Source organism: Helianthus annuus, chromosome 9, assembly GCF_002127325.2.
Source record: "Helianthus annuus cultivar XRQ/B chromosome 9, HanXRQr2.0-SUNRISE, whole genome shotgun sequence".
NCBI lineage: Eukaryota > Viridiplantae > Streptophyta > Magnoliopsida > Asterales > Asteraceae > Helianthus > Helianthus annuus.
In genome coordinates this window covers 126,577,800-126,600,846 of record NC_035441.2, presented here as the reverse complement: position 1 = coordinate 126,600,846, position 23,047 = coordinate 126,577,800, and the positions used below count along the sequence as shown (strand labels likewise).

The 23,047-nt window shown below is 39.9% G+C and overlaps 1 long non-coding RNA gene and 1 other non-coding gene across 2 annotated transcripts; one reads left to right on the top strand and one right to left on the bottom strand.

Annotated features, from left to right (window-relative positions):
* Window positions 1–773: 773 nt before the first annotated feature.
* LOC118482093 lies at window positions 774–4,194 on the top strand. The gene is made up of 2 exons (XR_004867184.1): window positions 774–1,691; window positions 3,819–4,194. It is a non-coding gene; the product is annotated as an uncharacterized LOC118482093 (long non-coding RNA).
* Window positions 4,195–16,246: 12,052 nt separating this feature from the next.
* Window positions 16,247–16,352, bottom strand: LOC118482318. The gene has a single exon (XR_004868362.1). It is a non-coding gene; the product is annotated as a small nucleolar RNA R71 (small nucleolar RNA).
* Window positions 16,353–23,047: the final 6,695 nt, after the last annotated feature.

Genomic DNA, 23,047 nt, shown 5'->3' with positions numbered 1-23,047 from the left:
GAGTTAACATAGTCTAAATTTCGAGGACGAAATTTCTGTAACAGGGGGAGAATGTGACAACCGGTGATTTACGGCTCCTAATTTTGCGATTAACAGATGTTTAAAATGAAACTAAATAGTGTTTAAGACGCAAATTAACTTAATTAGGCTTTGGAGTGCGTAGAACGTCTATCCGACTTTACAATGCGCGAACGGTGGTTTACAGAGAAACCTGTTAAACGTTAAACGACAACTAATTGAAACCGAACAGAATACTGACAACGCTGACAAGTACGAATCTTATATGAGTATTTTGGGTTTATAAATTAGGTTTTACAAATTTATCGTGCTTCCGAACGACACAAAACGCAGACGTGAACGGGAAACGCGACTACAGGAAACGCACCGGTAACGAAAGGGAAGCATCGGACACGCGTGTTACCTTCAAAACTTAAATTTTTTCGATATATTTTGTTTCGTAATTAATTTTTAACAACCGTAGTTGAAATCGGATCGAAAAACGGATTAAAAACGGCAACGAAGTAATTTTCGCGATTAGTACCGTAATCGACGAACGGGCGTGCAAACAACATCTACCGACACTAGATCATGAATATTTAACCCAAAGTTTTTATTTTATGACGTGTATGAAGTTCGGGTTGCGAAAACGGGTCTCGTAGAGAATTTCGGGCCACTTAAACGCGGGAATCAGGCTTGTGGGCCTTGGGCCCAACCCCAAAACCCACAAGACTAAACCTGTGTATATATATAAGATCTTATGATCTTTTAATTCTCATTTGTGCAAGACATTCCACAAACACAGAACAACACACACCTCGTTCTCTCTCTCTCTCCGGCGACACACAACCGGCGGAGCCGGCCGATGCACGGCGGAGCCGCAGCGGCGCAGTCGCCGGTGGTGGAGCTTCGGAAACCCTTTTCTTCGGCCACACACCTCCGACACCCTCTTTTCTTCTTCGTTCAACACCCACACGCACACCAAACAACCCCCCCCCCCTCGATTGACGGCCGGCCACCACTGTGGTGGCGGCGCACGGTGGTGCATCCGACGAGAGAGAGAGAGAGAGGGGGAGACCGTTCAAGAGAAGGAGATTGAGAAGAGAGAGAGAGAGAGAGAGATCGGAAACTCGGACCGGCGGTCGATTCATTTTTCCGGCGGACCTTGTCTTTAACCGACGGATTTCACTGTTTTTCCGGCGGACCTTGTCTTTATCCGACGGGTTTTTCGATTGAAAAAAGATGATGGTGTTGATCATGGCAACCGGCCGGCGCCGTAACTGCGCCGACAATGACAAGTGACAAAGGTGGTTATGTGGTTTCCGTTCAGATGTTTAAAATCTCGGTTCCTGGTTCAAGCTATTTCGGGTTCGATTCGAGAGAGTTCGGGTCTATTGGGTTGCGAGTCAGTAGGTTCAAGTTTGGTTCGGGTCAGACTCAGTTTGGTTCAGGTTCAGTCAACGCAGGTCAAAGGAAGTCAACCCGGTCAGACGTGGTTTCGGTTCGGTCAACGGGTTTCGGTTCGGTCAACAGGTCAGCAGCTCAGTCACACCGGGTCAGATGGTTCGGATTCGGGAGCGAGTTTAGTTTCGGGTTGACTCGGTCAAACCTGGTCAACTCAGCGAGTTAACTCGGTCAAATCAGTTGAATCGGTCAACTCAGTAAAGGGACTCGAAATTTTGACGAAAGACTTGGTAAAACTTAACGATGTGTTTATTTCGTTATATTATAGTTTAATTAAATACGTGAAAAACGAGCTCGAACCGATCTATTTAAGTATACTTTAAATCTTTACATATTTGACGAAATCTTATATATTGAGTATATTGATTGAATTTTGAAAAGTAACGACAACTGGTGTTGTCGGGGCCGTCCAAAAACAGAGGAAACTCTGTCCGTTTTTTCGAGGAAATTCCGAAAACAAAACGCGTTTTATTGAAAAACAACAACTAACGGTATCAAACGAATTTTATGAAAACCGATAACAACTATATAATAACTTTCAACGACACTTTAAAACTTACAAAAACGACTATTCGGAAATTATTTACAATAAATGGATATAGTTATTATGTTTATTTCAAAACTTGAAAATTCTACAAATCCTTTCTAAAAATCAATATAATTACTTATATTGTTTTTAAACGACGATAACCCGAAGTCGTTAATTACAAATAAATATAGAGTATATATTTATTTCAAACATCAAGCAACACAATGATTCTTTTATAAAATAAATATAGTTCTTATATTTATTTCAAAGATCGTACCACACGAATTCCTTTATAGAAATAGATATAATTTATCTATTTATTTCAAATATTGAACAACTCGATGATACTTTTATAAAATAAATATAACTTTTTATATTTATTTTAAACGCCTAAACAACATCTACATATACTTTGACGAATATATACAAGACACAATATATATGATGCGAATTTGTCATATGTTATTTTCGTATAAACCTTTGTACATACATATACGACTTCTCAGAACGACTAACACTATTCTAACGAGATATTTATATTTTTGTATAAATATTTTTATATATTTGAAATTTCTCAAAAACCAAGTCTTTCAAAGACTCATCAAATTGTTAGTCCTTAACGACGTTAAACGAGCTAATGATTATAACTTCCTCGTTTCCCTCAAGATAATAACTTACCGTCGAATTGTTCGGTCAACGATTCGGTAGAGCTCGGTGACAGGTAGATTAGTTACCGTGTTTATTTATAAACTTATAAGATATTCCGTGTTAGGAATATTGTAGAATGCACGCTAGCACGTCAAGTCTTGGAAACGACATCACAAAGTCGTAATTAGCTAGCTTTGCACAAGGCAATTCACGTGAGTTCATAACCCCACCTTTTTACGGTTTTACATTTTTATAAAGGTTTTCAGGGTGGAAAGACATGCACTTTGTAGAAACATACAAAGTTTTCGATGAACAAAGATTGCATATTTTTAGACAAGCACGTTTTGCAAGAACATACGAAATTTTTGAAGGAACAAAAACTATATATTTCTAAACCATGTTATAACACGTTTTAACTAACACAAATGATTTATGATTTTTATTGAACTCAAATGGTTTACGAATGATTCATATTAAATATACCGGTTTTACAAAACAAATACGGGTCTGGGTTCGTTTGCGTACGTAAAACGAGACAACCCAGTGAGTTCATGTCCCCCTTTTCTCTTAACTGTTTTTGGTTTTATAACTCTTGGGGGTGGAATACATGTTACGAATGTTTAAACGGTATGAAATGACTATGAAATGAACTATTAAATCATGTGAGCATAGATTGAATTTGAAATGCCATTAACTCTCATAATCAATATGGACGAAGGTTAGATCTAACGGGTACGGCCGAGCCCCACTCATGGTCCTTATGTGACCACTTGAGTGCTTTGGTGTCCCGGTCGAGGTAAATCGACAATAGTCAAGGTGAATTGACATGGTCAAGGTAAATTGACATAGTCGAAGGGGAATTCGACATAGTCGAGGGAATCGACGAGGGTATAAGCCTACTCATTTTGAGTGTTCCCTATGTCTTCACATGCTTTAATGTCCTTGCAAAACTTTAGTTGATCTGTTCATATTCTCTTACAAACATACATACATATTTTCAATGATTACAAAGATTATTTGGAGCTCACAGTGTTTATATATCAGGCCGAGAAAAATGATTTTTCCGTATTTACACGGCAACTTTAAAACATGTTATCAAAAGATTTGTTTTAAATCTTTTCTAAAACAAACTATGAACTCGCTCAACTTTATGTTGATTTTTCGCATGTTTCTTTCTCAGGTTACTTTTTCAAATTATGGCACGGTTGGAATAGGAGAACCATGTGGAGTCGAGTACTTAGCGGACGTTCATTTACAGAAGTCTTAGCTTATTTGCTTCCGCTGTGCAATGAAGATACCAGTCCAGTCACGCCAGCTCTGATAATTTCAGGGTGTGACATTATTGTCCATACATGTCGTATCGTTGACGTTCGGTATTGTGACGTTTCATGTCTGTATGTGTCGTATTAAGGTGTAGATTGTTTACATGTGTCATATTATTGCGTATTATGGGGTATTATGGCGTATTTTGTCTGTACTTGTCGTATTATGGCGTATTATATCCGGACGATGTATGATTTTGGCGCATATTATCGGTTACGTGACGTATTGTATCATTATACATACAAAAAACACTTGAAATACATTATACAAACAAAATACATTTTAACATTACAAATTAACCTAGATAGTACACATTCCAATGTGGTTTTGGAATCATTATCGACTTATACCAGTCGATGTGTTCCGTGTAGTTTTGCACCCATAGTGTTGCTTGTTCGCCTTGGTGTCTCTCCCAAAGATAGCTCGGTCGCGGTGATGGGTGGTCCGTAGGACAACCCTTAAGAGCCTTAAAACGATTAAAATCCTATGCTATACACGGTTAATTGCTTGAACTAGGTAATCACTAGATGCTTGATGTTGCAGGTGTTAAAGGGCATAAAAAGTAGCTTTTGTGAAGTTTAGATGGATGCGGGAACCTGTTGGAAACAAGGTTGGAGTGTGAGGAAGTCAAAAGAAAAAAAACAAAGGAGACAAGTCCAGCCGATGCCGTAGCCTACGGCTAGAGCCGTAGGTTACGACCTCAACTTTGCCAAAAATGGTTTGCCGGAGCTTAGTTTGCACCCGCCGTAAAGAACTAATAGGTGCCGTAGCCTACGGCTGGCACCGTAGGTTACGGCACTAAGTTTGACTGTTGTTGACCACTGATCGCCGTAAGCTACGGCCCTCAGCGTAGCTTACGGCGATGACTGGAGTGATTGTGTAACTTATGCATTAAATGCTAGTTGATGAGGTTTTTATGTTGTCTAATGATGCCATTTTCGGTTATCTTACACTTGTGAACAACTTTTGGAGCACTTGGAGACATTTTGGAGTTTGAAGAACACTTGCTAATCTCTTGTTTTTATGTTTGTGATTTCCTTGAACATTGAAACTAGTATCATGATGTTGATTCAAGCCATGAGTGGCTAAACGCTTGTGATCATCCTGGATTGAAGGTTGACTTTAGACATTTCATGTTTGATTTTCATAATTTCTAGAATAACATTCTTTATCTTTATGGTTTGTTTGTTATGGTGTGTGATTGTTTGTTAGTAACTTGTTAATTCTTATTTTGAACTAATTAGAAACAATACGTTCTTGGTGCCATGGGCAATCGAGATATCATGGGTATAGTTAGGTTTGGGTAAGGATTGATTGATCATCGGGTAACAACCTCACGTTCTAGGAATCTAAGTACTTAGTTCCCTTTCATCACTGCAATTAGTCACACACGAGCTATGTCTATGTAGTTCTTTCTAGTGGAATGATAACATGAATGTCAATTGAAACCGGAAATCTAGGATGATCCATTGTCTCTAATTTGTTTACAACCAAAACTTTTCTCTTGCAATTTAATTAGTTAATTTAGTTTTAAAATCAAATCAATTAAACCAACTCTTGAAATTTACTTTGTTTGCAATTAGATTAATTTAGTCAAGTTAGATACACTCTCAAATAACACATTTTCCACAAACTCCCTGTGTTCGATACCCACTTACCACTAGCTATTTAGTTATATTTGGATTAAATTTGATTGTGACCACCACATCACGTCAAATTTTGGCGCCGCTGCCGGGGAGTAGTGCGCAACGTGTGTTATTTTTGTTCTTTTTAAGTTTATTATTTTTCTGGTTTACGCTGGGTGTGTTAGTGTGCAGGTACTTACAGGTGCATGCGTGCTAGGAGTTCTCACAAGCTTTCACCATTGGCATTTGATCCGGAAATTAAGCGAACTCTAAGAGGAAATAGAATTTTGTTAAGAGAAAACAAGTTTAGCGGTTCACCAACAACACCAACTACACCAATCACACCAATTCGATACATGGATCCACCACCACCACCACCCACTACGGGTGAATTTATACCATCATCCACTCAACCTTTGCCAAATACTACCACGCCGAGCATTACTACTTGTCATGGCCCCCCGACCCGGTTTGACCCGTTTCAGGAGCCGCGGGACAGGAATCCCGTGGTATTTAATTTAGGCGACAGCGGAAGTCTTTTTAAAACAGGATCTTTCAATAATTTAAACTGCTCGTTTCATAACTTAGGGATAAATTCCCGAAATTTACAATAATGTGATTTCTCAGGGAAATCTTTATTTTCAAAACATGTTCATTTATTTATTTACATTGAGCCACTTTTCTAAGCTGGGAGTGCTCCACGGCACTTTTCTTTGCTCATATCAGATCACCTGAAACATGTTTGAAAAAGGTTTCTTCAGCGGGGAAATACTGAGTGAATCATTCATTTTACTGAAAACGACACATTTGTTATAATCTACAGTATTAAGGGGAATTACAATGTTTCTGATATCCAACCAACTACCCGCAGTATTTGTCACTCGACCATCCATTGGCTAGCCCATTTGTCCAATGGTGTCTGTGACTGTGGTCAGATCACCCCTTGGCCACCCGTTTGTCCAAGTGTGACGGGAAATAAGTAATGTATACAAAACCCCACATACCGGCTGTAATTTGGTGATTACAAAGACTTAATCCCTGTAATTATAACTTTAAAAATAACTTGGAGTTTTGTAAAACAGTTGATAAAAAGAGAATGACTCACAAACTGTGAGAAAAGAGTTTATAAAAGAGGAATGACTCACAAACTGTGAGAAAAGAGTTTATAAAAGAGGAATGACTCACATTGCAGATTTACGAGCAGAGTATAAGCTTTACTGATTAGCCTGCTAACCTAATTTAAATAACAATGCACACACACAAACGGGATTAGTAACTAATTCAGCAGTTACGTCAATTCACGAGATTAAACCTTCACAACTATTATCAAGTGCGATACTTAACAATTCAATGGATTCACAACGAATGACAGAGCATAGTCCGAATTCGAACAGCACTCAAACATTCAAGTTGAAATCACAATGAATAACAAAGTACAAGCTCAATTTGAGCAGCACTCGGACAATCGTTGGATAGTTATAATCGATCGGATGTTGAATCGTAATAGCGATCGAGTTATTACCCTGATTGCGGCAGCACCTCGTGATCGTGTGTGAGTGTGGTGAACTGATTTTAGGATATTTCAACGTTCACAGAAGGTTTGTGCAACGTTTTAACACCTCTGTTCTAATGCCACGGTCGGCTATTTATAGCAATTTTTGGGACTCCCTTACGGACCGTATGCCGGACCCCTTACGGTCCGTAAGCTAAGCAGTCTAATTCATAGGCTGCCTAGCTCGGGACTAGCTTGGGTGAATCAAAACAATTAACCAATCAGAGGTTTGCAATGTTTTATTTTAGATTATTATCAACTAGGGTTTGCCCCCCTTGAGTTTTAGGGGCCCTGATCCTGATTCCGATTATTCTGAATATTTTAGGGTTAGTGTAGAATTACTTGGGTGTCTCAATTAGGGTTTTCTTATTAACTAATTATCGTCCTAATTATTGATTTTAGTGGCAGTTGTTACATCCTCCCCACCTTAAGAAAAATCTCGTCCTCGAGATTTACTTAAATAGATGAGGGTACTTTCGCTTCATCTCTGATTCCAGTTCCCAAGTATATTCTGGTCCTCTCCTGGATTCCCATTTGACTTTCACTAGTACTAGTCGTTTGTGTTTGAGAAACTTAATCTTCCTATCTTCTATTTGTAGGGGTGTCTCTACGAATTTCAGCTTTTCATTTACCTCTATATCTTGAAGAGGTACTACCAGGGATTCGTCTGATAAACATTTCTTGAGATTGGATACATGAAACACATCATGTACTCCAGCTAATTCTTCTGGTAGTTGTAAACGATAAGCTACTGGTCCTATTCGTTGGATCACTGGGAATGGTCCAACATATCTTGGACTCAGTTTTCCTTTCTTACCAAATCGTACTACTCCTTTCCAAGGAGATACTTTTAATAGTACTTTGTCTCCGACTTGGAATTCTAATGGCTTACGGCGATTGTCCGCATAACTCTTCTGACGATCTCTAGCAGTCTTCAGTCTTTCCTTGATTTGCGATATCTTGTCAGTAGTTTCTTGCACAATCTCTGGGCCTGATAACTGACTTTCTCCTATCTCTGCCCAACAAACGGGAGTTCTGCACTTGCGTCCATACAGTGCTTCGAATGGAGCAGCTTCGATGCTCGAATGATAACTATTGTTATAGGAGAATTCAATTAATGGTAAATGGCTATCCCAATTACCACCAAAGTCAATTACACATGCTCGGAGCATGTCTTCCAGTGTTTGTATCGTCCTTTCACTTTGTCCGTCCGTTTGAGGATGATATGCAGTACTCAAATTAAGTCGAGTTCCCATTGCTTCTTGGAAACTTGTCCAGAAACGGGAAGTAAAACGACTATCTCTATCCGATACAATGGAGAGTGGGACTCCATGTAAGGATACTACATCATCTACATACAACTTGGCTAACCTTTCCATGCTAAAGGTTTCCTTCATTGGTAGAAAATGAGCTGATTTGGTTAATCGATCCACAATTACCCAAATAGCATCATTGCCTTTTCTGGTTTTGGGTAACTTAGTAACAAAATCCATTGTTATGAGTTCCCATTTCCATACAGGCATTTCTAACTGTTGTAGTAGTCCTGAAGGTTTCTGATGTTCGGCTTTAACTTGTGAACAGGTTAGACACTTAGATACGTATTCGGCTATATCCTTTTTCATTCCTATCCACCAAAAAATATTTCTTAAATCCTGGTACATCTTATTATTTCCTGGATGTACAGTATACCTAGATTTATGAGATTCTTCTAAAATCTTATTTCTTAATTCTCCTTGCTTAGGTACCCAAATTCGTTTCTTGTGGAATCTCCAAATTCTATCTTTTCCTTGTTCTAATTCCTTTAGGTAACCTTTCATTCCTTCGGCATCGTCCTTGATTGCCGTTCCTTGAATTTTCTTCAATTGTTCCATTAAATCTAATTGTAGATTTAACCTAAGAGCACGGACTCGCTTTTGCTTTTCATGATACTTACGACTTAAGGCGTCTGCGACTACGTTCGCTTTTCCTTCGTGATATTGAATATCACAGTCGTAATCACTTAGGATTTCCATCCACCTTCTTTGCCTCATATTTAACTCTTTTTGCCCAAATATATACCTTAAACTCTTATGGTCCGTATAGATAGTAAACTTACTTCCATACAGATAATGTCTCCAAATTTTAAGGGCGAAAATTATGGCTCCTAACTCTAGATCATGAGTTGTATAATTTTCTTCGTGCTTTTTCAATTGCCTAGAGGCATACGCAATTACCTTTTTGCGTTGCATCAACACACATCCATATCCTAATTTTGAAGCATCATAGTATACTTCAAAATCCTCAGTTCCTTTGGGTAAAGCTAAAATTGGAGCATTTGTCAATTTGTACTTTAGAATCCTAAAAGCTTCCTCTTGTCTAGATCCCCATTCAAACTTAACGGTTTTACAGGTTAGCTTAGCTAAAGGTATAGCTATCTTAAAGAAATTTTTAATAAATCGTCTATAGTATCCAGCTAAGCCTAGAAAACTTCTAACTTCCATAGCCGTTCGTGGAGCTTTCCAATTCGTGATTGCTTCTATTTTCGCAGGATCTACGTGAATTCCTTCGTGATTTACCATATGACCTAAAAATTGCACTTCTTGTAGCCAGAATTCACACTTCGAGAATTTGGCATAAAGCTTTTCCTTTCTTAACAATGTTAAGAGTGTATGCAAGTGCTCACAATGTTCCTCCTGACTTTTGGAATAAATAAGTATATCGTCAATGAAAACGATCACAAATTTATCCAAGTAGGGTTTACAGATCCTATTCATCATGTCCATAAATGCAGCTGGAGCATTTGTTAATCCAAAGGGCATGACTGTAAACTCATAATGACCATACCTAGTTCTGAAAGCAGTTTTAGGTATGTCCTCCTCTTGCACTTTCAGCTGGTGATATCCAGATCTTAAGTCTATCTTAGAGAAATACCTAGCTCCTTGCAACTGATCAAAAAGATCATCAATCCTAGGTAATGGGTATCGGTTCTTAATTGTAACTTTATTCAATTCCCTATAATCGATACACATCCTCATTGATCCATCTTTCTTTTTCACAAACAACACTGGTGCACCCCAAGGGGATGAACTAGGTTGTATGAATCCTTTGCTTAGTAATTCATCTAATTGCTTTTTCAATTCTAGCATTTCAGTAGGTGCTAATCGATAAGGTGTCTTAGCTATTGGTGTAGTACCTGGAATTAAATGAATTCTAAACTCTACTTCCCTATCAGGTGGTAAACCAGGTAATTCTTCAGGAAAAACATCTGGGTATTCTGAAACTATAGGGATGTCCTGGAGTTCCTTACTTTTAGTGTTAATGATTATAGAAATCATATACACCATTTCTTGTTTCCTTCAATAACTAGCCAATTTTATTACTGAAATGAATTTTAGTGGCTTTCGAGGTCTATCTCCTGAAATTAATATTACTTCTCCTGTGGGGGTACGGATTTCTATGGAATTCTTATCACACAGGATTCGAGCATGGTTGCCTATTAACCAATCCATTCCTAATACCACATCGAATCCGGCTAAATTCATAGGTAACAAATTTGCAGAAAACTTATGGCCTAATAATTCTATCTTTCCTTCTTGCAAAACCTTGTCTATGTTGACAGAATTTCCATCTGTCGTTTCAACAGTAAAGATCTGCCTAAGGGTATTTAGAGGTAGGTTAAGAGCTTGGCAGAATGCAGTATTAATGAAACTTTGGTTTGCACCAGAATCAAATAATACTTTTGCATAGACGTTATGCACTAAGAACGTACCCGTTATCACGTCGGGAATGAGTTCGGCTTCTTGAGTGGTCAGCTGGAATGCTCGTGCATTTTTCTTAGTAGTTCCTTCAGTCGTTTTAGCTCTACTGTCTGCTGGTTTAGCTAACTTAGGACATTCAGACTGGAAATGTCCTGTTTCTCTGCAGTTATAACAGACTCTTGTTTTCCTTCTGCAGTCTTCTTCCCGATGTCCTTTTGCCTTGCAAAAGTTGCAAAATATATTGCACTGTCCATAGTGTTTCTTTTTGCAATTTCTGCAGAAAGGAGGTGATGAGGATTGCCCTGTTCCCCTCTTTTTGAACTTATTGTTACTATTACCCACGCGAAATCCTTGGGTAATCTTCTGAGCCAATTCCTTCTTGCGATCTTCTTCTCTGGTGCGGACTAGTTCATCGGTTAAGGTATTAGCTAATTCCACAGCATCGTCAATCGTGCGTGGTCTCGCAGCCTTAACGATGTTACGGATTTCTCCGATTAATCCCCAAATGTAACGGGAAATAAGTACCGGTTCTGGCGAAGCCAGGGAAGGTACCACTCTCGCATATTCGAAGAAGGTCGAAGTATATCCTCGACAGTCTACACCTATCATACGATGGCTCAGGAACTTGTTTGCCATTTGTTCCTTCTCGTATTCGGGACAGAATTTTCTTTCGACAAGACTCTTAAATTCTTCCCAATTCATCGCATAGGCCACCCTTCTTCCTTTTGCTTGTAGCACCGTGTTCCACCATTCTAGCGCCCCTTCTTTGAACAAGTTTGATGCATACATCACTTGATCTTCTTCAGCACATTTACTTATTGCAATTACTGCTTCGGTTTTCTCTAACCAACGCAGTGTTGCAGTTGCCCCTTCATTACCTGCAAATTCTGCGGGTTTACAGGCAAGAAATTCTTTGTAAGTGCAACCAGGCGTTGCAGCTTTCATTCTCTTAGGGAGTGGGGCCTGTTGCGGATCATGATCGTCATGATTGCCGCCTCCATTTATGCTGTTACTGCCGTTATCTTCCGGAATACGTTTACTAGGAATTAATTGTGGTTCAGCAGGTTTCTGAACAGCAGCCACAATTTCTGGAATAGCATTGGCTATCCCTTGAGCAATAAAGTGCTCAATATCTTGTCTAGTTATATATTGATCTTCCTGATTTTGCTCAGACTGATTTACTTCATTAACTGGTTCACTATTAGCGTTTTCCATCTGCTAATTAGTATTAATAGAAATTATTAGTGTCTAATTATTAATACCAAAATCACAGATAAACACATAGCTCAGTATAACATGCAAGCATAGTCAAAATTGTCGATGCCTCGAGTTCTGTTTTGTTTTATATTATACCTGCTTCAATACACACTTTTTATCTTACAGTGTTTTATTGCCCATTTTACAGAATCAGTTTTACTATATTAGTTATAATACAAACAAACTTTTCCAAACCCCTCCTATCTTTTGGTTCACTGGCAGTTTCAGTAACGACGCTCCCTCTCGTCGTACTTCCAAGAGATCTGCTCCCCCATTTCCCGGATCCTATTCCCGGTGCCTATCAGTTCTTCACCAAACTGACGTAGTTCAGCTAAATTTTCATAGCTCATTGGCGGATTAGGGATAGGTTCTGGATCAAACTATGGGAGAAAACTATAGGGACTATTAACTATATTTTGGAATTGCCAATCATTGGTCCACCATTCCTCCATTTAGCCTAATGGTCGGGTGTGAACTAGTGGGTCTGGAATAGCTGGTCCTAGGTTTATTGGGAATTGGGCTGTAGCAGGATAAGAGAAGAGATTATCGTTGATAGGCTCTAGAACATCACAATTATCCAGTAAGCGGTCTATTTCGTCCTGGAATGTGATTTCCTCCGACTGTTTAGAGCTTTCTCCGATCTCTATTCCCTTTTGCTTTAGGTCTATCCCTATTTCTGTTGGTTTGGAACTTTCTCCGGTTTCTATTTCTTTTCCCTTGCTCACACTCACAGGGTTTTCTATTTTAGGGATTCTCCTAGGTTTCCTTCTGCGCACTTTTCGCCACCCTACATATCTTCTCTTCTTTTTAGGTTTTGCTTTTTCCAGCGGTGGAGCTTGGAATTCCAGAGGTTCCTCTATGTCATCAATGTAACCAGTGAAGTTGTGGGAGACTTCAATTGGTACAGGATAGAGGTTGAGGTTCTGAAATGCTTCCGATAGCTCACTCATGCTGTATAGCATATATGCAAAATGCACAAAATGCTAAGTTAAAACTTTGGAACAAAGCTTAACAAATAAACATTTTTATTGCACACCAACTTGTACAACATAACAGCAAGCAGAACACACTCAGATCTATTTATTTATTTACTGGGAAGTAAATATTTCTAGATTTAAAGCTTAAAGATTTGCATTTTCTGCTACAGTAGCGAGTAGATACAAATTTGCCCATTTTTCATCTAAGTTATTTTCCCCTAGTGGATTACTGTTAATTTCCTGAATTTCCGGATTAAACCTCACTCTCTTGGTTTGGGGTTTCTTTTTCTCTTGACCTTTCCTAATAATCAAATTCCTTTTCTCTGGTGTAAGTGGGTTTTCATAATTTGCCTTACGGACAAAGATTCCTTCCTCTAACTTGACGGAAGTTTTGGAGGAAGAGGTTCCCTGTTCTTTAGGTGTACTATCTAATTTGCGGTAGATAGCAGAAATCTTTTAGTTACCCATACTGTAATTTTAACAATTAATCAGTTAATAAGCATATATTCACGGAATGACAAATAAAATTTTCAATAAACTTAAATTATTTAGAACAGTGAGCTTAATCAGTAAGCTTAAAACAGTGGCTCTGATACCACCTTTTCCTGTCACGGCCCCCGACCCGGTTTGACCCGTTTCAGGAGCCGCGGGACAGGAATCCCGTGGTATTTAATTTAGGCGACAGCGGAAGTCTTTTTAAAACAGGATCTTTCAATAATTTAAACTGCTCGTTTCATAACTTAGGGATAAATTCCCGAAATTTACAATAATGTGATTTCTCAGGGAAATCTTTATTTTCAAAACATGTTCATTTATTTATTTACATTGAGCCACTTTTCTAAGCTGGGAGTGCTCCACGGCACTTTTCTTTGCTCATATCAGATCACCTGAAACATGTTTGAAAAAGGTTTTGTCAGCGGGGAAACACTGAGTGAATCATTCATTTTACTGAAAACGACACATTTGTTATAATCTACAGTATTAAGGGGAATTACAATGTTTCTGATATCCAACCAACTACCCGCAGTATTTGTCACTCGACCATCCATTGGCTAGCCCATTTGTCCAATGGTGTCTGTGACTGTGGTCAGATCACCCCTTGGCCACCCGTTTGTCCAAGTGTGACGGGAAATAAGTAATGTATACAAAACCCCACATACCGGCTGTAATTTGGTGATTACAAAGAGTTAATCCCTGTAATTATAACTTTAAAAATAACTTGGAGTTTTGTAAAACAGTTGATAAAAAGAGAATGACTCACAAACTGTGAGAAAAGAGTTTATAAAAGAGGAATGACTCACAAACTGTGAGAAAAGAGTTTATAAAAGAGGAATGACTCACATTGCAGATTTACGAGCAGAGTATAAGCTTTACTGATTAGCCTGCTAACCTAATTTAAATAACAATGCACACACACAAACGGGATTAGTAACTAATTCAGCAGTTACGTCAATTCACGAGATTAAACCTTCACAACTATTATCAAGTGCGATACTTAACAATTCAATGGATTCACAACGAATGACAGAGCATAGTCCGAATTCGAACAACACTCAAACATTCAAGTTGAAATCACAATGAATAACAAAGTACAAGCTCAATTTGAGCAGCACTCGGACAATCGTTGGATAGTTATAATCGATCGGATGTTGAATCGTAATAGCGATCGAGTTATTACCCTGATTGCGGCAGCACCTCGTGATCGTGTGTGTGTGTGGTGAACTGATTTCAGGATATCTCAACGTTCACAGAAGGTTTGTGCAACGTTTTAGCACCTCTGTTCTAATGCCACGGTCGGCTATTTATAGCAATTTTTGGGACTCCCTTACGGACCGTATGCCGGACCCCTTACGGTCCGTAAGCTAAGCAGTCTAATTCATAGGCTGCCTAGCTCGGGACTAGCTTGGGTGAATCAAAACAATTAACCAATCAGAGGTTTGCAACGTTTTATTTTAGATTATTATCAACTAGGGTTTGCCCCCCTTGAGTTTTAGGGGCCCTGATCCTGATTCCGATTATTCTGAAAATTTTAGGGTTAGTGTAGAATTACTTGGGTGTCTCAATTAGGGTTTTCTTATTAACTAATTATCGTCCTAATTATTGATTTTAGTAGCAGTTGTTACACTACTAACCCTATTTCACCTCATGATGTTACACCAACCAACACTACCCAACCCATTACCACTCAAGAAGAACCTACACTCACATTTAACCCTTCTACTACCATTCCACCATTTTCCCATTTCTTCCCGGGTGCGGGTCAATCATCTTCAAACTATACCATTGCACCAAACTCAACCATTGTCCATGCTACATCATTTAGACCATCTAACCAGCTGGGTTTTCAATATTCAACTCTTCCATTTGGGCAATCTTCGGGTATAGGGGGGATGGATATGAAGAAGGGTATGGAGATTTTGAAGGGTATGATGAAGACGGTTATGCATATGGGGGTGAAGGAGATCAAGGAGAGTTTGTTTACATGCAAGGTCAAACTCAAGGAATGCCAAGTGTTGGTGGTATGCCTCAACAACAACTTATACCACAACACATTCGGCCAAGGCCACAAGGACCACAATTGCAACGTCCTATACCATTGCAACAAGTTCGTCCACAGAATGTACAACCTCAATTCCAAAGGCCGATTCAACACCCACCGATGCCACCACAACAATTTCAACCTCATGTACCACAAGGGCCTATGCAAAGGCCAATGGGTCCTTTTCGTCCAAGAGGTCGGTTTGGTGTACCAAGAAGGCATCTTAGAGAACATGCGAGGGGTATTGAAGCGCATTTTAGGCCGGTAATTACTCACAACTCTTCACCGGTAGTCATTCCTCACAACAATCAAGGAAGAACTTTTGAAGTGAGAACAAATTCCTTGCAAAGTTTGCCGAAATATAAGGGGCTAGCAACGGAGGAGCCTTATTTCCATTTGGAGGCCTATGACTCAATTTGCAATACTCTTGGGAGTCAAGGTTTTTCGGCCGATGATGTCAAGTTAGTTTTGTTTCAATTTTCTTTGGAGGACAAGGCAAAGAAGTGGTTCTACACTTTGCCTTCAGCATCTATTTATACTTGGGCGGAAATGCAACAAATTTTCCTAGATGAATTTTACACCGCTCAAAAGACCAACGATGCTAGGAAGGGGTTGAGGAGTTTTCAACAACAACAAGGCGAAATGTTTCATGAAGCCTTTGAGCGTTTCAACATGATGATCAAGAATTGCCCTCATCATGGAATTGAACTTTGGGAGTTGATGAATGCCTTCCACGAGGGATTAAGTGCCGAAGATGCTCGTGATTTGATGTCCATTACAAATGGGTCTTTTGGCACAAATTACGAGCATGACGATTGGGAGTTCTTGGAGCAAATGGCAATTACATCAAAGAGGAAAGCTCAAGCATCAAGGAGAGCACGACCGGCCGTTACCCGAACACAAGTGCATGCGGTTGATGATGGTAATGTTCAAACCTCTAATCAAATTTATGATGTTTGTGCTATTTGCAATGAAATAGGTCATGTGGCTTAAAATTTCCAAGGAGTGGTGGAAGGACAATATGAAGATGTTCATGCGGTACAAGGTCAAGGAGGGGGTGGAAGGAACTATAACATGAATTCTAACACTTACCACCCCGGGTTGAGGAACCACCCAAATTTTCGGTATGGGAACCCTTCAAATCAAGCAAACCCGAACTTTCAAGGTAGCCAAGGTAACTTTGGTTCATGCCAACTTTATAACAATCAAAGTGGATATCGAGGTGGAAACAACCAAGGCTATCAAAAGCAGTATCAAGCGGGTCAAGAGCAAGGGGGTCTTCGGGTGGAAATGAGATGATGGATATGTTGAAGAGCATGCAAGCGGAGATGCAAAAGAGAAACCAAATGGATGACGCTCGCATACAAAAAGATGAGGCCCGAGACAAAGCAATTCAAACTTTGACCACCCAAATGGGTCAACTTGCAACTGAAGTGTCGGAATTGAAGAAAAACAAAGGTCAATTACCAAGCGACACTAAGGTAAACCCATCTCATAGTACTTCTAGAGGTAACAATGTTAACATTCACCATGTAAGTGTTTTGAGAAGTGGGAAAGAGTACAAAACCAATCCTTCACCGGATTTGGTTGAGGGGGTCTATGAAGATATAACGGGTCAAGAAAGTGAGGAAGAAAATGACACACCCATTATTTCTTCTAAAAAACCCAACTTTGAAAAACCCGAAATTAATAAAGAAAAAGAAAATAAAAATGAGGATGAGGGATCTAGTCAAGTATCATTTCCCTCGGCTTTATTAGATCCGGGTAAGAAAATTTTCATTTCAAAACGGGGTCCTCAAAAGGAAGAAATGTGGGAGGTTTTTAAACAGGTTAAAATCAATCTTCCTTTACTTGAAGCAATCATACAGGTACCCGCTTATGCCAAGTTTTTAAAAGAATTGTGTACCCAAAAGAGGCAACAAAAAGTGCCTAAATTGGTAGACTTGACGGAGCGGGTAAGTGCGGTTTTGAAAGGAGATCTTCCTCCTAAGCTACAAGATCCGGGAACGCCTCTTATAAACATTCAAGTGGGAAATTTTCAAACTGCAAGGGCGTTATTGGATTTTGGAGCCGGAGTAAGTATCTTACCGGGGGGGTTATATGACCATACGATTTTGGTCCATTGAAACGGGTTGAGACAACGGTGGTATTAGCCGATTTGTCTCATAAACTCCCTCGGGGTATTGTACGGGATGTGATAGTTAAAGTTGATGAGTTTTATTATCCCGTGGATTTTCTTGTGCTAGATTACTCATCCGCGGACCCAATTCAACAACAAAATGTTATTTTGGGTCGACCATTTTTGAACACCGCACATGCCGTTATTGATTGTCGATATGGTACGGTCGACATGACATTCGGTAACAGAAAGATGAGATTAAATGTTTTTACTAACGGTGCTAATGTTTATGGTGATGAGTGTTTTCTAGCAGATTTCATAGATGGATACGACCCAAAGGAGTTCGAGGAGGAGATATTGGGTTCGTGTGTTTGTGATGTGTCTTTGCAGGTACATGCATGTGAGTTGGAATTGGAAGAGAAGGAGCAAGAGGCTCTCGCGGTGAAAGAAGGAAGACCACCATGGACCCACCAAACGGATACTTTACCGGTGGGAATTGATTCGGGTACAAAGCCTTCTTTGGAATGTCCACCAAGTGTGGAATTGAAAGAGCTACCAAAACACTTAAAGTATGCATTTTTGGGGGAGAATGACACCTTACCGGTGATCATTGCTTCTAATTTGGCGGTAGCTCAAGAAGAGGAGTTGATACGGGTGTTGAAGGCTTACCAGGCGGCAATTGGGTGAATAATAGCCGACTTAAAGGGTATTAGTCCTTCCATTGTAATGCATAAAATCATTACAAGTGAAGATGCAAAGCCGACCCGTGAAACATAAAGAAGGTTGAACCCGAACTTAAGAGGGGTGGTCAAGAAAGAAGTAATCAAGTGGTTGGATGCGGGGATCATCTATCCTATTTCGGACAGTGCGTGGGTAAGTCCGACTCAGGTAGTGCCTAAAAAGTCCGGCATCCAGGTAATAAAAGATGAACAAGGTGAGCAAATTGCCACCCGCCAGGTCACCGGGTGGCGAGTTTGCATTGATTATAGAAAACTAAACGCCGCTACCTCCAAAGACCATTTCCCGTTACCCTTCATTGACCAAATAATTGAAAAACTTTCCTGTCAAAAATACTATTGTTTTTTGGATGGGTACTCGGGATATAACCAAATTTCTATTCACCCGGACGACCAACACAAAACCACGTTTACATGTCCATATGGTACATTTGCTTTTCGGTGAATGCCATTTAGACTATGTAACGTCCCGGCCACATTCCAAAGATGTATGATGAGTATATTTTCGGACATGGTCGGGGAATCTCTTGAAGTGTTTATGGATGATTTTTCCATCTTTGGCCCAAGTTTTGACTCTTGTCTCGATGAATTAGAAAAAGTCTTAAAAAGGTGTGTTGAGACAAACTTGGTGCTTAGTTGGGAAAAGAGCCATTTTATGGTTCAAGAGGGTATTGTGTTGGGACACGTGATATCGGACCGGGGAATGGAGGTAGACAAAGCAAAAATTCGAGTAATTTCATCTCTACCCCCACCAAAGAATGTTAAGGGGGTGAGATCATTTTTGGGGCATGCTGGGTTCTATAGAAGATTCATTAAAGGTTTTAGTGTAATTACAAAACCTTTATGTAACTTATTATTGAAAGATGTTCCATTTGATTTTACTGACGAATGCTTGCAAGCGTTTCATGTGTTGAAGGAACAGTTGGTGAAGGCTCCTATCTTGCAACCACCGGATTGGTCAAAGCCGTTTGAAATCATGTGTGACGCAAGCGACACGACCATTGGAGCGGTTTTGGGTCAAAGGGTCGATAAGAAGCCGGTGGTGATCTATTATGCAAGTAAAACTTTTTCCGAGGCGCAACTGAATTACACCATAACCGAGAAAGAATTATTAGATGTGGTGTATGCCTTGGACAAGTTTAGATCTTATATTTGGGGGAGCAAGGTGATCGTGTATTCGGATCATAGTGCGGTCCGATACTTAATGGAAAAGAAGGATGCAAAGCCCCGGTTGATTCGTTGGGTGCTGTTGTTGCAAGAATTTGATCTAGAGATTCGGGACAAAAAGGGATGTGAAAATGTTGTTGCGGATCATTTGTCCCGGATCCCATTGGAAGGTGTTGATGACCCGAGTGAAATTAATGAACGGTTTCCAGACGAGCAATTGTTAGCCGTTTCTACTTTTATTGCACCTTGGTATGCCCATTACGTGAATTATTTGGCCAAGGGTGCAATTCCGAATCATTGGACAAAGAAGAGACGATAACAATTCTTGAGTCAAGTAAAACAATATATATGGGATGAACTGGATTTGTTCAAAATCAGACCTGATCAAGTGATAAGAAGGTGTGTTCCCGAAACTGAAGTTCTAGAGATTTTGACCCATGCTCATTCGTCGGCATGTGGAAGGCATCTGAATTGTAGAGACATCTTGCCGAATTTTTGTTTGAAAAGACGAATATTTGGTTTTTGTACATTTACACCCGTAACATGAAGCAAGTGTGGGGAAGATTTTGGAGTATAACTAACTTGAATTGTTGTGTGGTTGGTTTATGAATGTGTGTAGGTATGGTGAAGACAAAAGATAAAGCAGGATCGAGTTCGTCTAAACAACCTCAAGTGGAAGAGGAGCAACCGAAGAGGAGGAGATTGACACGGGTTGGTGACCCGGATTCGGAGGAGGATGCACCTCCAAGGGGTCCAAAGCCGGATTGGACATCCGGTTCATTACTAGACCAACCCGCGGAATGGAGAGAGGATTTATTTCACGAACAAATGAACAAGTTAAAGCAACGGGCTGAAGCATTTATTTGTGAAAAGGAGATCCAGGAGGTCGATTTCGGGCCGTTTGGGATAACGACAAAGTTTAAAGCATTGGGTTGGGGGCAGCTTTGAAGTGTTATGATGGTGAGGTGAAGAAGATGTATGACTCTCAGATTCAAGAGTGGATGGCTAGACTCGAATGTCCACCATTTAAGGCCCCGCAAAGGATGAAGCTCGTTGGATGGTGTAATGGGGTAAAGGTCGAAATGTCTTACGAATCATTGCGCCGAATAGCGAAGTTTGACGACCTATCATCCAATGAATATATCTACCCAAGCCTCAAAGATCTCTATCACGAGCCCGACAAGCATCCTCAATGGCAGAATATGCTTGATTACCTTTTCCTACCTGGTACGACACATGGGAAGTTGTATAGACGGAACTTGAGAATGGAAGCGAAGTTGTTGTTGACATTGTGTATGTACAATGTTGTCCCGTGGCGGGGTGACAAGATGGAGGTTCGGTTTCAAGAGGTGCCGATCTTATATATGATGATGCATGGTTCTCCCAAGGTTCCCTTCCGATTTTTAGTGTTGAACAACATCTGGTTGGGCCGAAATAGTGGAGAAAGAAAAATTGTGCCTCATTGCCATTTGATCACATCGTTGTTAAAGAAATATGGGGCAATTAAAGGCGATGAAAAAGGCTCGTACAAGAGGTTTAAGCCGTTTGACCTAAAGCATCTTGGGCCAGGTTGGGAATACAAAGAATCAGAGAGGTATCATAAGCTGAAGACAGATGGGAGAAGATGGAGAGTGTTGAAAGCGGATGCGAGACCGTTACGATCGGGCGAGGCTGATGAGCCCGAAACGATGGATGAAGAAGTTAGTGGGGACGACGACTACCGTGAAGACACGTTCATGGTTGATGCTCAGATAGGGGGCGCTGGCCCAGCTGGGGTGCAGGGAGCAGGTGTGCAGTCTGGTTATGTGGGAAGTGCATTTGATTATGCACAACAGGCCTATGATCCTTATTGGGCTCATTCGGGGAATATGGGCCAGATTATTGAACAAAGGCGACCCCCCACTTTTGGCGAATGGAGTGAACCAAACCAAATGCTCTTCGATCAACAAACTTTTATGGGTGCTACTATGGAGAGAGCTCTGAAGCAGAGCTATGATAGAAATGAGCAGTGAAATCGTGCTCATATGTATGCCCATGAAGAAGAGATGAATAATTGTTACTTAGACGACCGCCAGCGACGCTTGCATGATCAGTGGCATGCGGGCCAACCACTTGAAGCGGACCCGCCGGTTGTGGACTATACCACGTTGCCACCTTATGATGGTAGTGTGTCATACCCCACCCCACCATTGCATCATTCTCAATGGGTGGATCCACACGCCATGAGTTATCAACACGCAGGTCAAAGTGGTGATCAAGGAAGTAGTAGTAGCAGTGGGGCATCTGGGTTTGGAGAGTGGAACGATATGATGACATCCATCTTCGGGCCTCCACAGCCAAAGTATTACTAGCCAGGTCGTATTTTGCTCCTTTGTAAATTTGTGTATATTTTCATTTCGTATGTTATGTTTATGGTTGGGAGGTCGGGTGGTGTTTAGATGTTGATGTGATGGGGTGTGAAAGTTAGTGGTGTTTTTAGTTATAAAAATATAAAAAAAAAAATATACAAAAAAAAAAGTTGGGATTTGAGAGTATTAGCGAAAGCTAATGTTGATTGGGTAAAAACGATCCTTCCCTCAAAACCATACATTGGGACAATGTATCCCAAGTGTGGGGATGAGGGGAAAATTTTGAGAAATTTAAAAAATTGTTAATTCAAGCAAAAAGTGCAAAAATTTGAAAACTTGATATTGTTCCCCTTAACACACCGACACCCATTCCTAGTCTTTTCTTGGTGAGAATTTGAGCCACATATGATTGTTGTTGATATTTCTTTGTTTGAGTGGCGGTGTGTGTAGTGTGTTAATAGAACTTGTGTGCGAATCCTTGTTAAATCCTAGAATTAGTATGCTTTTGAAAATGATAGGGGACTTTTAGGAAGCCTCGTCTAGATGTGTGAGAGTGCGGGATTGGTAGGTTGGACCTCATACTTTACATATATGAGCTTAGTATTGTGAGGGGCGGGGGTTTGGTCCTTAGAAAGCCACGTTTGAGCCTTAAACCATTCGGTTGCGACCCAAGCCTACTTCCTATAAAATTTTACCTTTTGAGATGACCCGGTTTAGGAGATTTAGCATGTAGTATTGATGTTCTTGTATATATTATTGAAGTTTGATGTGTTATATATAAAAAAATAGAAAAATATGAGAAAAATGCAAAAAGAAATGATCATTTTGTATGGTAGTTAAGAATGTTGAAAAAGTATGTATATATTTGGTGTTTGCTTTGTTAGTAGTAAAATAAAAACCAGGTCAAATCAATTAGCTCTTTTATATATGCATTCCACCATTTTCCTACCTTTGCACCTAGCCCCGTTACAACCCGTAAGTTCCTTTGATTCAAAAAGCATGCTAGATATTTGTTAGGAGGAAACTTG